The sequence below is a fragment of the Grampus griseus genome (genome assembly GCF_964374135.1).
Source record: "Grampus griseus genome assembly, chromosome: 14".
Lineage (NCBI taxonomy): Eukaryota > Metazoa > Chordata > Mammalia > Artiodactyla > Delphinidae > Grampus > Grampus griseus.
In genome coordinates this window covers 47,222,636-47,235,926 of record NC_139008.1, presented here as the reverse complement: position 1 = coordinate 47,235,926, position 13,291 = coordinate 47,222,636, and the positions used below count along the sequence as shown (strand labels likewise).

Below are 13,291 nucleotides of genomic sequence, written 5' to 3'. Positions count from 1 at the left end.
AACAACTGCTTTCTTTCCTTTTGGTTAGGCATATAACAACTTTGCAAGATTTACTTTGGAACTTTTGTAGACTGTTATCAGCACGTTGGTTTTGAGGGTGAGATTTGCCTCACTGCTGTAGGGCTGTAATACTTGCATCATCCTGATTTGGGACTGAGGCTGGCTCTTGACCCCTTAGAGTCAACACCAGTGCAAGAACAGCCCTGATATTAGGGAAAATTATGAAGCTAATGGTAATTAAAGCACCCACCCACCATTTAATGAGTGTCTACCATAGTTTAAGTGCCTTACATTCTTGATCCAAACAAATCTTCAAAAATGCCCTTAAAGATAAGAATTATTATTTCCATTTTACAAATAAGGAAACAGGCTCAAAAGGGCTAAGCAGCTCACCTAGCATTGCAAATAGTAGTGATGGATGAGAAATTTGTCCATCCTATCTAACTCTGGAAACTGTGCCTTTTTCAGAAAACCTGCCCGAAGTCAGAGGGGTAATAAATGGGTACTGGGCTGGGTGAGAGAAGTTATAGAAAGAGAGCATTTGGATTTCAACTAGACGGCAGATTTTGCTGAGTGCAGCAGAGTGGAGAAGCACTGACAAATCCTCTGATATGAGGGCAAAGAACTTTGCTAGCTATCCTAATTATGACATGTAATTCTGATGCCATTTTGTTAAAAGCTCTGCTTCTTTAAATTTCTGTCCACAACGCTTAGTGGTACCTGGAACATGGTAGGTGCCTGTGAAGTATTCATCAAATAGAAAAGTGAATAAATGAAGTAATAGAAGAGTAACTTATATAACAGCACCTCACTACTCTTAGTGACCAGAATTAAATAATTAAATAGTCTGAAAAGTTAAGGGTGGGGGATTACCAGTTAAGATTTCAAGAGAAGTTTAATTTTTTTTTTTTTAATTGCAGTCTGGATGAAGCGTCCTGGGGAGGTAGAAAGGTTTACAGAGGATTAGGAACAATTTTTAAGAGAATGCTGAGCTCTGACCTAATGAATTACATTTTTAGGCATTTCTTTAATAAAGTAATAGACATATACAAGTAGTGATTATCTTCTTTCTTCTCTATTCTTTTCAAATTAGTTGTATGTTTTCTTTCTTCGTAGTTGGAAATGCCTAGTTCCCACAGATATTATGCCTGCTGATTTTATATTACTTAAGTCTCATGTTTTTTTCTTTAATTCTTTAATTGCCGTTCTTTCCTAATTTCAATCATAATGGAATCATTTTCACGCTCCTAAATTAGTTTATTGGAGTTTTTCCCCCCAAGCCATCTTTCCTAGCATAATTAACTTACATAAATCCACACTTTGAGTTTTGTTTTCTCCCACAGGCTTCGAGCCTGGTCATCAAATTCTCCTGGACACTTTTATCATCCCATTCAAAACCACTTCCATTTACATTCTCCCTGGCTTATGAGGTATCATGCACTCCATATGAATTTGGAAGCACCATATTCTTCTGCCTTCTGGGAAGATTTTTTTCATCAGTTCCAATATTCATTGTCAGCAGAAACTATCAAGATTGTTATTAAACTATTTGCTAAAAGGAGATATGCCTTCTTAAATGTCCTTTATTAAAAACCTAGATTCCTTTTCTACAGGACCAGAATTAAATCAGACCATGAACACAGTCCACAAGGTGTGGTTTCATGGCTCTGCCAGGATCTCAGCTTTCTGCTTTCCCCATGGAGAGTTAGAAACCAAATATGCACTGGTATGATTGGTGAAGCAATGATGTCCTAAACTGTATTCACATTAATTTCTGGTTTCACAGAACTTACAACAGGTTAAACCCCCAAATGATAACTTTCTCTAGATGCTAGGATGTATATGAATTCTTTATTACCTAGCAAATAAATATTGTAGCATAAAAATAATCAGTATTTTCTCTAAACAGATCATATTTCTGAAAACATTCTTAGCAGGACAGTTTATGGAGAGTTGGGGCCTTCCGGTGTCCCTTGACCTTTGACTCCTGTGCAGCAGAGCAAATTGCCCTTCCCATTCCTCATTTACCTTCTGTAGGACTGAGTCATTGAAGAATATTTTTAAACAACATCTTGTGTTCCCAGAATTTGTTACATTTGTAAATTTAACTACATGTAAAAATTTTTTTTTTTTTTTTTTTTTTTTTTTTGCGGTACGCGGGCCTCTCACCATTGTGGCCTCTCCCGTTGCGGAGCAGAGGCTCCGGACGCGCAGGCTCAGCGGCCATGGCTCACGGGCCCAGCTGCTCCGCGGCATGTGGGATCCTCCCGGACCGGGGCATGAACCCGTGTCCCCTGCATCGGCAGGCGGACTGTCAACCACTGTGCCACCAGGGAAGCCCCATGTAAAAAAATTTTAAAGAATATTTTTTAAAAGAAAAATACTGCACGCAAATGGTACCGTCAAGTCCAAACACTATATAATTTATATCTTTACCATTTGACTTCTGAGTCTTCTTTCTCAATATTTCAGTTCCTGAGATTTCATGTGATATACCTGATACTAATTACTCAAGTGTCATGCAGATGGCAGAGGGATAAAATGTTTTCCTAGAGGGCTCTTTAAAAATCGTAGCTTCAGAGGCAGGGTTGCTCTTGTTTCATCCTGACAGGGATAGCAGATTTAATAGGTTCCCTGGAGCTTTTAATCACATTATAACTCTTTCTGTGATGGTCAGTTTGGGGTCCACATTATGTGACCTGACTTTCAACTTGTTTGAACTGCTGTCATGCTGCTCAGGAAGTGAGGGCTACTGGATAGTTCTGTTATTTTCCAATTGGGAAGACAACAATCCCACATGAAAACTTCTGACAAGGTGCAGAATTGTGCTCTTTAAAGCCAAACTGAGTCATACTGATAACCTGGAAACATCTTTACCTGCTTAAAGTAATGGGGCTGGAATGCCTTATCATAACGTAAATCTGTGTGGCTTTGCTCTACAGTAACAGTGTATCTTTCTGTCGCCATCATTCATTCCCTGAGGTTGAAACTGTTATCACGGTGTTCCCTTCTCATTAGCTTGTGTTGCTTGTCGGCACTCCTGGGGAAAGCACAATGTCTCCTAAATGCTCTCCCCAGACCCAGTGTGTGGTATTTAAATTAAGAGAGCTCAGACAAGCCCGAAAGGAACTGAAGTATTGCATCCAGCCCTGCCGATCCACTGATTAAAATTCTTGCCAAGAGTTACATTATGCATAGCTTCCTTATTTTGGCTGTAAATTTCACTGCACATTTTTCCAGTATAAGAAAGTTTGTACTTTTAATTTCATAAGCCCACATAATAAACACAGCTTTCTTCAAAGCCGTCTGAGGTGTTGGATGCGTGTGCTATGTTAAATATAGGGCCCCTTTGTGGGGGAAGGCACACGTGGCTCATTTTAACTTCTCCCACAAGCACTTTAGATGGGGCAAAATGGTTCCGCTGGGGAGAAGGAAAATAGCCATTGCGATGAGCTGCAGGATTATCCCAGCCATGGCTTTATCCTCTCTGAAGTCTCTTTTCTGTGAACTTGAAGAATGAACAGAACCTGCTTTATCAACACGGAGAGACCTATTTACTCCTCCCACGCGGCCTCCACTGCTTGAGCTGCCCGTTTTTTGATTTTTAATGGGTGAGTATGTGAAGAAAAAGTTCTCACCAAACAGACCCTTCTCTAGCAGAAAAAAAATTGTGACATTTTCTTCACATTCAGCTGCCATTCTGGGGAGACACCCCCAGTGTGTCCATCAAGGAACAAATAGATTTAGAAGGAGTTTATCTAGAAGAGGCCGTAAAACAAGGGCTTTGGACCTGGTGACTGGGTCTGGACTAGAAAAAGGGGAAGGAAACTGAAAGTTTTGCTCCATTGACTTCTGGAAATGTATTTCCCCTTGTAGTAGCCTTACAGGAGGAGGGCATCTTTGAGGATCTGCAGATGGGGGACTCAACTGACATTCAAATAACCTAGGCCTAGGACATGGGGACTGAATGGCCACTGCAGGTCTGATAGCACCAGGGCCCTCCTGTAGATTCCATGGGAAAAATTCCTACTTTCATTTCCAAAAGAAATAGTTCTGAAATTCTTTCTTTTTTCCTAAGTAGAAATATTCCCTGGCAAAATCTGATCTCTATTTATTTAGAAGTACTTTAGATGAATGCATGGAAATGCAATTTTAGTTATAGAAATCACATATGACAAAAGCACTATTCATTCTGCTGCCTTATCAGTTTAGGTTAAATACTGTTTTTTAATGCTAAGATTTCATTTGCTATATGGTGCTCTTTTTGCTCTTTGGGAACTTTTAACTAACATATTTCTATGAGAGTTTAGAATTTTTAAGGCAAGGTCTTCATCCATGTAGGTACATACATTGAATTTTTTTTACTGAAAAGAAATTAGGAAATTTTATCAAATTTATGAACTACTATAAGCTCCACTGGGTAGATTTTTCCAATTTAAACAACTGTCAAGTTATGAAATACAGGAAAAAAAAAATGCCTTTTGCTAAAAGTTAGTCAACTCTTTTTTCTTAAATCAGAAAAAAAAAAAAAAATGCCAGAAAGAAAGTATAATTTTATTGCATGGCAGAATTATCAAAATATTTTCTGGCCCTAAGTTTTTTCTTCCCATAAGATTGTTCCTCAGAGTTCCTTCTGAAAATAATAACGCGAGAAGAGAAAGTCAGTGTTTGGATTGGGGCAGTAAATGCCATCTTCATGTGTGCACTTTGGAGAAACAGTCTGCCTTCTGAGACCTACAGATATCCTGAGTCATTAGTCCTTTTAAAACTATGGAAAGTCAAGTGAGTGGCTGTTTTACCCAAACAAAGATTCTCTCGTGTGTGTGTCAGGATTTTATGTTTCCACAAATACACATATGCAGGCAGGCTTTTATCATTTTCCTCTAGACATTCAGGTGAAAGTTCACAGAGATTTCTTTTTCTCTCATGCAGATTTTTAATCCTTTTTCAACTCACCTGAATCCATTAGCATTTCCTGGAGCAGATGGGAGTATGAGCCACAAAATGACATATTTACTTTTCTGTAGGAAGAAAATGAGGAGAAGAGATTCTACAACACGATTAAAGTTTAAAAGCTAAATTCCTTTGGGAAAGATTACCTTTCTCCATGGCTCTCATTTTCTGATAAAACAAATGAGGTTGTCTCCAAGACACCTGTTAATATTGACCTACCTCATCATCCCTGCTTCTGAACTTATGTCCCCAGCTACTGGGAATTTTCTGATAGAAGAGGAAGTATTTAAGTTGACTCATTTCTTATTTCTTGGAAAGAGAGAGGTCTCCCTCCCCCGTGTTTCTGCTTGACCTGCTCTCTATTAAGAAGACTTCTACAGAAACAAGGACACAATCTATGCCTTTAACCCAGGCAAAGCCACTCTCTAGAAACAGGTCTATTACAGCTGCTCAGAGAATACAGTTATTATTTCTTCTTTACTTAAGGTCAAAATATCTATTAATACTTAGACTCTATTAACATCAGATTTGAAGATTTTTTTTTTTTTTGCGGTACGCAGGCCTCTCACTGTTGTGGCCTCTGCCGTTGCGGAGCACAGGCTCCGGACGCGCAGGCTCAGCGGCCATGGCTCACGGGCCCAGCCGCTCCGCGGCATGTGGGACACGAACCCGTGTCCCCTGCATCAGCAGGCGGACTCTCAACCACTGCGCCACCAGGGAAGCCCTTGAAGATTATTTTGAGGAACTATTCTTTCAAGGGATATAGTATTAGGACCTGCCTTTTCATATTTCCTTGAGAAGAGTCTCTGCTTGGGTGGAGGAATGAGGACGCCCTTGAATGAAAACTGAGTTGCATATTTTTTCTTCTCAAGCAAACTTACCAAATTAACAAAAAAAAAAGTGTTACTGAGCTGTTGAGGCACCAGCTAATACGTTCTCTGCCTGAAAATCCCTGTCATCTCTGATGGCAAATTTATGCTTAGTCAGAGCGTCTCTATGGACTTCCAGAGAAATATGATCCTCATTCTCTTCTCTGGGTCCTTTAGTAGCATTTACCTGAGTAAATCCAGCCTTATTGCTGATGGAAATATCCCTCCCTGGTGAGAACTGATGAAATATAAGCGATCCTAAGGTCAAATGGCTGCCAGACTGGCACATTCTAGATTCTTCTCCCTGCCCTTCCTTCTTTAGTCTGGTCAGTACTGCCCTGGCCCCTCCAGTGAAATGTCAGGAGTTTTACCAACTCTTGTTCCCTTTCCAATGTTTTGTCAGCTCAGAATTTCCTAGTCATTAATACTTCTCTAATGGTCAAAGAGAAGGTCCTCATCCAGAATTTCCAGGAACATTCTTCAGCTAAGTTAAAATATATGCCTACCACATTTAAAAATGGAATTAGGCTTCAAGTTACAGAAACCCCATTCCCCACCCCAGATACTAGCGTACACGAGACATATGCATTAGCAGAAACTGTTTTCTCTCCTCAAATGTGAAGTAGTTCAGGACTAATGTGACATCTCCACAGATGCCATCAGAGATTCAGGAACCTACCAGCTCTTCTTTCTACCATACCAGTCTTTGTGCTCATGCTCACTATGATGGCTACTGAAGTCTGACCCAGTTTCAGTCTCATGCAGGAAGGTGGACGAGTGGGAAAGCCAGATAATCACCATCATCATCATCACCATCATCGTGATAATAGTATAAAAAGATCTATGGGAGTAAGCCGTCTGTAATGAGCTTTCCTAGAAGCTCACACAATGGCTTCTCCTTCCACCTAAATTGGTTACACCTATCTTTTTCATCTTTGAAAGAGCTGATGGCAAATTATAGATTTTAGTTGGTCATGTAGCCACCCCAGTCAATAGAGGGATTCTGTTAGTAGGGAAAATGAAAACTGATAGTGTGTAGGCAACCAGTAATCCACGTCAAAATGACATTTTCTTGATCAATATTTTTTTTTAAGAGATAGCATGGATACATGGAAGGAATACTGAGTTAGGTCGTAAAATAATTTCTTTACCATGAAATTAGCATCAACTAAATATATCTTTATCATAATCTGAGTAAGATTTTAATCAACTGGACTTTCTTACCCTCAAAACTAATTATGATGACACAGAGCTCATTAATTCATATTTTTTCCAAAAAAAAAAAATGGGAGGTCTATTGTAACTATTTCTGAGAAATAGTCTCTTATCCTCACTTGGGAATTCAGGTTCTACAGGAGAAACAAAAATCACTGTTTCTTGGGTATCTGCACAATTAGTTAGGTCTTAGATTCTAGGAGATTAGAAGTGTCTCCTGATTTTTATTTTTATTTATTTATTTATTTATTTATTTATTTTGTCTCCTGATTTTTAAAGATCAGTCACTAAACTTTTGGATTAGAGATGAAGACAGTTAGGTGTCCCATAGGTAAAAATTGCTCCAGGTTCCTGGGCTGAGAAACGTGTAAATGTTTATTCTATTACATTTACCATTTTCTCCTGGGATCACAGTCCAAGTCTCATCGTCAAATTGACTGGAAAGATCAGGAGGTTCATAACAGAAGTTAATTTTTAAGTCAGCTCAAGGCTGTTTCAAATCACTGAATTCCTCGTATCTGTGAAGCTTCAAGATGTGGATCTTCTTGTTGTTGCATTGTATTTTCTCACAGATATTTCTTCTCTTCCCTAAAGGGAACACTGATGCTGTTCAGTACCTGACACATAAATCTTTCATGCAGGCTACAGGTAACCTCTAATGGAATCAGCTTTTCACCTGATTACTTCAACTATATTGTCTTTCTTTCCCAAGAGTTTAGGACAGCTATTTAACCTTATTCCTTTGGGTCTTCCCTTGAGAGTAGATTGTTGTTTTGTATTTTTCCTGATGATAATGGCTAAGTATACCAGTTAGCTCTTTCTGTGTAATATACCACCTCCAAAGTTTAGTGGCTTAAAACACCAACTATTCATATAACTCATAATTCTATTGGGTTCACCGTAAGCTGGGCAGTTCTTCTCGTCTTAGCAGGGCTCACTCATGGGTTTGTAGTCGGTTGCCAGGAAAGTTAGTGCTGGCTAGTCTAGGGTGGCCTCAGTTTGTTTCTGTTCCAGGTGGCTTCTTATTTTTCACCAGGCTGGCCTGGGAGCTGAGCAGGGTTCCAAGTGAGCAGAAGCGTGAAAGGCTTCTTGAGACTTAGGACTAGAACTGGCACAGATTCACTTCTATCTTATTCTACTGGCCAAAGCAAGATATAAGGTCAACCTAGATTCCATCGCATGATGGGAGAAGCTGTAGAGTCACACTGCCAAGGGCATGAATACAAAGATGGGACTAGTTGCTCTGATTCTCTGTGCATCAATTGCTGTGGTAGAAAGATCTACCACACTAAGATTCCTTAAGCACTTATGCAGGCTAAGCTAAGCACTATACAAATGTCACCTCATTGAATTCTCATAAGACTCCTACAGGGTAGGAACTAATATTATACCCATTATATAGATGCAGGAACATCTAAGTGATAGCAACTGGCAGTTTGGTTCTGGAGCACTCTTAATCCCCACCTCTGTTGACTCCAAGTTTTTTAAATTGTCCACCTCTTTCAATACAAATTTATTGAGTGTGCACCTATATGTGTGTTTACTTATAAATTATATACAAGTACTATTGTCCATCTATATGTTAAAAATCAGTAAATTTGAACTCCATTCTTATCTGTTTAGATAAAATTTATGACTGTCAATAAATGTTTGAATATATTCTTCCATTCCCTGTATGGACATCTTGTGACCTCACTTTGGAGGCCATGCACCTAGGACCTCTTCATGCCCAAGGCATTTCATGATCATCATACCTATCTTTGAGTGAAGCAGTGTTTAATCAAAATCCTACTTGGTACTGGATTTCAGTTCTAGTTCCTGTTAATATTGCTGGCTCTAAGTGCAAACTGTTATGCAGTGAACAGTCAGATTACTCACCATAGACCAAACTACTCACCACTCTCGGGAGCTCTGTTAAGAAAGCAAGATAGTATGGAGGAATGATTCTCAAAGTTCTCAGATGGCTGTGTGCATCTATATTACCTGTGGAAAATATTAAATGGAGATTCTAGGTCTCACTGCTAGAGAGACTGATTCCATGGATTTGGGGTTGGGTCCAGGAATCTGTATCTTTCTCAGACTCCCCAGATGATACTTTGAGAGCCATAAAACTTGAATTCATATCTGCCACAGGGAGATGATTCTGGGTGCCTATTTTTGCACTTATTGAATTATTTCAGCTATAAAATTGGAAAAGTTAAAAAGTCCCAGCCCACCTTGCAAAATTGTTTTAATAATTAAATTTGAGGTGGTTTTGTCAAAGGTCTTTAAAAATGTAACACATTAACATGTGAAATATACCCAAAAGTTTTGCTGATCTATTAAAAGACGTATTCTCCGTACTAAAATACTCTACATATTGTCAACTACATTTTATTTTGGTTGGTGAAAACCTAGCTCTGAGCCTTTCTTTTCTAGTCACTTGGTTCCCAAGGGAAGGGACTATGGTTTATACTTCTTTGCATGAATGGCAGTAGGAGAGAGTAGGGATTAAGAACTCAGACTTTTAAATTTAGGCAAACATGGGCTCCGACCCCAGCTATGACATAATCTTGCACTAATTCTTTAACTTCTACTTCTTTATTTGTTAGTCATTCTAGTAGATCCTACATGTACAAATTTTTATGTTGATTAAATGTAATAGCATAATCAACATTTATTGCCTACTTCCTACGTACGTGCCAGGCCTTATTCAAAGGACCTGTCATGTAATAACTAATTTCCTGACAAAACCCCTGTGATTTTGAATGAGGGTCTCCAATTTACAGATGAGAAAATCAGAACATAGGGAGCTAGAATGGCAGCACTAGGACTCAAACCTCTGCCTCCAGAATCATCTTCTTTCCACTTTGCAATACCACCTCTCATAAGATGAAAGCTTGTAAGTCACTTTGCACCCTGGAAGGCACTTGGTAAATCCTCGAAAGATGTGACGTATTATTATCATTATTGGATTCCCCTCACAGCTTCTTGAAGAATGCTGTGTACAAGGTAGTTTAATAAATTTATGTTGATTTGATTTAGAAAGAACTCTGTTGTATCCTCTTGAGCTTCTAAGGGATATATTCAATGAGAGAGCCTCTTATTTTCAGGCTAATATGATTTGTGTGGCAGCTTTTAGATTAAGTTACTGTCTTTTATTTACAGAAGAAGATTAAATGAATATGTGCAGATCTAAGAACTTCAGAATCCCCCTTGCTAAACACTGTTTAGAAAATTGTCTTTGTAAGACAAGGGAGAGACCTCATAGGGCCAATTTCTAAAATAACTGGATTTCACTAAATTGTGCTTTTAGCATTTTTTAAAACATGTATTTAGAACTCTTCCCTGGTTCTTTTTTTTTGCTAGCTGTTGCCTTCACTAGTCCACCGTATCTGATGGATTCCTATTCAGTGCTCTATGGCTTTCTTTTTCCTCCCCTATTGTCAGCATCAGTTTGTTCATTTGTGTGTAAAATGGGGAGCTTTACCTGAGGAATGCCAGAGAGGTGGCTTGGAATCCATGGGTAAAATAAATCCTAGGTCAGAAAAATTGATGTCGTTTCATGCCCCATCTCTTTTGACTTTATTTTAGCTATTTAAATAGTGGGATAAGACTATCCTATAAAACATTCCCAAAGTCTAAACAACAAGGTAAAATTGACAAAAGTGAAAAATAATTTCCCCCAGGCACAGCTGAAATCCATCTTTCTACCCCACCCTCACTCAGATGGTCTAATTCTCTAGGCTATAGTGTAAGAAAACTCAGCTAAGATGGCCTAATTAATAGGCTTAGGTCTTCTGAATTTAGCCTTTGTTAGGTTACTATAGGAAATATGCTGGGAATTAAAGGCCCTTGCCATAGTTAACCATCTGCCTGCAAGCATTCTGGCCTGGCTGTCAGGATGGTAAGTGACAGGTGTGTCAGTACAGCAGAAAGCCTGGTCTTTGGAAGAAGCTGCAGCCAGACCCCTGGGAGTCCTGATGAAGAGCAGCCCTGTGGGTGACCTCAGTGTTCACTCCACTCCTAGCTGACCATACCACGGGCAGTTTTGAGGCAGTCCTCAGCCTTTATCTTCTACTAGTCTGGTTTTGATCACAAAGTAGGAGGAACAACTATTTGAGTTAATGGGACAGGCTGGCTTTGGTTCACTGAGACCTGAGAGTCCAGCATGATAATGGGCATACAGAAGGAAATGAACATGGCCCAGATAACATGTTCGTTCTAGTACTAAAATCTGAATATTTTGCATAAAAGTTTAAAAAAATAATCAGCCGGAATGAAAATTACCCTTGTAGTATTTACAACAGATGTAAATGTATTAGTCAAGGCAAACTGCTGTCACAAACATTCCAAAATCTCTGTGGCTTTGCATAATAAAAGTTTATCTAATACTGATTCACCATCCAGTATGGGAGGTGGGGATGGGGTGGAACTCTGCTCCACAGAATCATTTAGGGATTCAAGCACTTGCCATGTGGTTGCTGTACCGTCTCCTGGGGCATTGGAGTCTTGCCCTGGAGGCTCTGCATCCAGCCTGCAGACAACAGGCAGACCAGGCAGAGGGTGTGTGCAGGGATTTTAGGGATTGGAATAGAAGTAGTTACATCACTTTTACTCATACTCCTTTAAACAGAACACAATCTCATGGCAACACATAACTAGAAGGGAGGCTAAGAAAGTGCTGTCTAGCTATATGCCCAGGAAAAAAAATAATAAATGGGCTTTGGTGACCTATGTATTTAAGGACTGTAGTTTTCTTTTTGCCTATAGGATATATATTTGGTAGGCCAAGAGGCAAAGATAGTCTTATCTCTCTGGAAAATTGTGTTCAACTTTCAGACTTTTGATCTTGGACTTTTTTTTTTTTTTAATTGTAATTAGGTTCAGACATTTTGGGTTGGAGTGAATACATTGTGTGTCAGCATGAATGTTGACTGTTGGTCCTCCATCTCCTCTCACCCTGGGGTGGGGGAGATGGAAAAAGTGCTACTGTGTTGAATCTCGCATCGGCCACTATTGAGCTTGTTACCTTTTCAGCCTGACCCTAAGTGAAACTAAAGGAGCACTTTTTCCAGCAGGCTGCACCAGACCTGCGAGAAGTGGATGACTTTTCAGATTCTGTGAATTGTTAACCCTTCTAATATAGAAGCTCATCATTAGAGCTGTGACTATAACCTTGTGGCTGTGTAATTACTTTACTTTTTAACTTCTGATTCTTTGGCTTTAAAATAACCTAACCACTTCTTCAGTATTATTTTTTAAAAAAAGCTAGACTGCTTTTCCTCTCAGATTTAATTGCATTTAATTCAATTGTATTAAACACATACAAAATGTCAGTTACTGAGATAGCTGGGGATCTACAAGAGAATAAGCTACCTCCTGTGCCCTCAAGGAGCTGATAGACCAAGGGAGGAGACACACATTCTGCTATTTATGTAATAGCTATAAAACAATTTATAAGTATGGAATTAGTGTATAAACCAGAATATTGTGGGAACATAAAGAGACACTACTGTGTCCTATAAAGGTTGTGAATAGTTTTTTAGAGGAGAAAACATTTGAACTAGAAGTTGAAAAATGAGAAAGACCTTGCTCGGCAGAAAAGGAGAGGGGAGGCGTAGCTAGATATCCTTGGTAGAGAGTACTATGCAAAGAAATCATGGTGTGTTTAGGGGATCGTGAGGATTTAGATGTGGCCAGATCAGATGTGTGAGGAGAAAGAATGGAGTGATATGAGGTGGGGAGGGCAAATTGGAACCACATTTGTGAAGGGCCTAAAAGACCATATTTTGGAATTAAGGGTTTTGTAATGTGAATATGGGGAATGGCAAATATTACTTTAGTAGGGAAGTAATAAAATCAGATTTTCATTTTAGGAAAATAAGTCTAGCAAAATAACTGATAATAGATTACAGAATTTTAAACTCTCATATTGAGTTTGTGCATATATAGTCTTTTTTTTTTTTTGTCTTTCAAAGACATAACAATACTTTTAAGCACAGAATTGATACAATTGATATTACCACTGACGTTTTCTCTCATACATTTTTTTCCCAAAGGGCTACAAATATAGCTGTGAAATCATATGAGATCATGTTTTAACCAATCAAAAATGTGTACACTTCCAGCTTCTGATAATGACAGCTTGTATCAGACTAGCCATCCCACCAACAGTATATACAGATTCTTGGCAAATACAAAAGCAATAACAAAAAGTATTTACTGGCACTAGAGAGCAACTAAAAGCAGGCAATCTCCTGAAAGAAGGAAAC

General features: G+C 38.9%; 1 protein-coding gene across 1 annotated transcript in view; it reads left to right on the top strand.

Annotated features, from left to right (window-relative positions):
* Window positions 1-13,291, top strand: part of MACROD2 (mono-ADP ribosylhydrolase 2) — a gene marked incomplete at its 3' end in the record, with an annotated part of 1,963,559 nt that overhangs the window by 600,174 nt on the left and 1,350,094 nt on the right.